This window comes from Magnolia sinica, chromosome 7, assembly GCF_029962835.1.
Source record: "Magnolia sinica isolate HGM2019 chromosome 7, MsV1, whole genome shotgun sequence".
Lineage (NCBI taxonomy): Eukaryota > Viridiplantae > Streptophyta > Magnoliopsida > Magnoliales > Magnoliaceae > Magnolia > Magnolia sinica.
The window spans coordinates 26821910-26824531 of record NC_080579.1 but is presented as its reverse complement, the minus strand read 5'-3'; the positions used below and the strand labels follow the sequence as shown (position 1 = coordinate 26824531).

The 2622-nt window shown below is 33.6% G+C and overlaps 1 long non-coding RNA gene across 1 annotated transcript; it reads left to right on the top strand.

Moving 5' to 3' along the window:
• The first annotated feature begins 491 nt into the window (after window positions 1-491).
• LOC131252029 (uncharacterized) lies at window positions 492-1831 on the top strand. Its single transcript, XR_009174110.1, has 3 exons — window positions 492-645; window positions 731-802; window positions 1240-1831. It is a non-coding gene; the product is annotated as an uncharacterized LOC131252029 (long non-coding RNA).
• The last annotated feature ends 791 nt before the right edge of the window (window positions 1832-2622 follow it).

Genomic DNA, 2622 nt, shown 5'->3' with positions numbered 1-2622 from the left:
CAACCCCAGAGAAAATATCTCTGAAATCACAAAAATCCTGCTAATCCCATAGCAGGTCTTCTTTTTTGAGCCTGCGAATGATTTTAAAACCAAAACTGAGGCTATAACTCTCCTTCTTTGCTCTTTCAAAGATCTTTCTTGGGAGTTCTGCTTTGTTTTCAAAAGTTCTGTTGTTCGTCTAGTTGCTTTTGCTGCATGATCTAGTTAACACTACAGTCCAAATCTCATTCCACATTGATGTAAATATTATTTCTTTGATTTTCTATTTGAAGTCTTAAATGTTTAGTTTTTGGAAAAACTGCATTCAATTTACATGCTTTTTAATGCTTGAAGACATGCTGGAAGGATCATTCATTTTTTTTCTTTAGTAATTATTTTATTTATGTTACTACTCTATGGGCATTATAAAGGGATTATTTGTCCATTTGTTCACTTACTGATTGTTGACTAAAAAATTTCAGTTTGTTTAAATCCTGCCTTTCTATGTGCTATTTGTTGTAGGCTCTTGAATGGAAATCAATTATCAGGTTCTTTGCCCGATGAGCTTGGTTGTCTTCCTAACCTGGACAGAATACAAATAGATCAGAACCATATATTGGGACCAATACGAAAATCATTTGCAAACTTGGAGAAATTAAAGCATTTGTGAGTGGGCTTTGATTTGCAATGCTGCTTTTATGTGGCACAAAAGTTTAACCATTTTGATATAATAATCTGCTTTCTTTGGCAGGCACATGAACAATAATTCAATCAGTGGGGAAATTCCACCTGAGCTTTCCAACTTACCAATTCTTGTTCACTTGTAAGTTAAGCTAATGGTTTTTTTTCTGTTTGTATAACATTCAAGGTATTCCAAAATGGTAACAGTGGCCGTAATGGCCACTACTGTTACCGTTAAGATATGGGCCATAACAGTTACGGTGTTCTTTTTTTTTGAAAAAAATAAAATAAAATCCATTTCTGTCCCAATATGGGGCTGTTACGGGCCATTTTTATTTTTTTATTTTTCTATAATGCCCATTTTGGATGCATAACAGTTACCACTGATATTGTTACGTAACCTTTTTGGCATACCATGATTACAGTACGCTATTGGCTCTGAGTTTGAGTTGTTACATACCCTCAGGCAATTTTTTTAGTTGCTAAGGGTATGTTGGTTTTGTTGCATATATATATATATATATATATATATATATATATATATATATATATATAAATTAGTGAAGTGAATCTTTGCAGCCTTCTGGACAATAACAACTTATCTGGGAGCCTTCCACCAGAGTTATCTCAGTTGCCAAACTTGCACATACTGTATGTTCTTTCTAGCTTTTCTGTAGTGTAACTTTTAATTTGGTTTCTTGACTTTCACTGATTAATTGATGCTTGTTTCCCTTCCAGATTCATGCATATCATCTTTTTTATTTTTGTTTTTGTTTTTATCCTTGTATCCAACTTTCTCATTATAGTTCCAAAGAACATTGTTAGTAGTTAGAAAATCTAGCATGTTGTTTTCCTTGGAGGCCGAGTTACATAAGAATAGCTCTTTTGTAGTGAGCTTCTGAAATTTCCTAGTCATCTATGGTAACCACATCATAGATTTTTCTTTGGAGGGTTGGGGAGGGGGACTAAGAAAACAGCCATGATTAGCTCTTCTTGTAAGCGGCATTGAGACATGGTGGTGATGATGGCTTCTTTGGTTCTCATATAAGTCAACGGTATAAATCTAACAAATGTCAGAGAACAAAAGATTATCAAAACATGATTTAAGGACCATCAACTTCTCTACCTGTTGATATTCCTTACATCTAGGCATAGATCATTCACTTGGATTTTTTTATTTTTTTTTTAAATGAAGATCAAGGAACATTGTTTATCAAGAAGAAGAAAAAATAGGAGTAAAGGGGAAACTTTGTTTTTCCTCCCAAGAAAACACGAGTGGCTACAAATATGTTTTGTTTTTTTTGAAAGATAAGCGACTTTATTAAAGGGCAGAGACTGCCGAAAGGAGCAAAAGCCCTACAAAGAGAACAAAAAATAAAAATAAAAATCATGTGAATTATTTTTTGAATTAATTAAAATCATATTCAGCACAATCTGTTGAATTTTGTGAACGGGATTCTTATTAAACAATCATGTGAATTATTTTTTGAATGACTATCAGGTGTAAGACTAAAAATAAATAAAAATCTGGCGATATTTATTTATTTATTTTACAGATATTTTAGCAACGGACCAAAACACGTCGTTTCATGTGCTACTTGTAAGTTGTATGTTATACACAACATTTATCCTATTTGTGGACCCACTTGGTAGTGAGACCTCTTCTGATATGTGTTTTATTAGTTCATCCAATCTGTACAAACATGTGTACAAACATGTGCATTGATGTGTGTATCTTATCTATGCCTTTCCAGCATGTGGGTCCGACTTGCCATTAGATATATTTCTTATCCTTTTGCACTTTTTCTGTTTGTTGAAATTTTTTCTAGTATATGTATTGCATTTAGGCCTCTTTGACACCTTGTGGTGGGCCTCACGCTCTGTAGTTAAGGGTCCCAATATAGGGGATGTTTAATCCACATATTAGTGGCCTGGGATGTCCTAACGTTTTATCGGGAATGA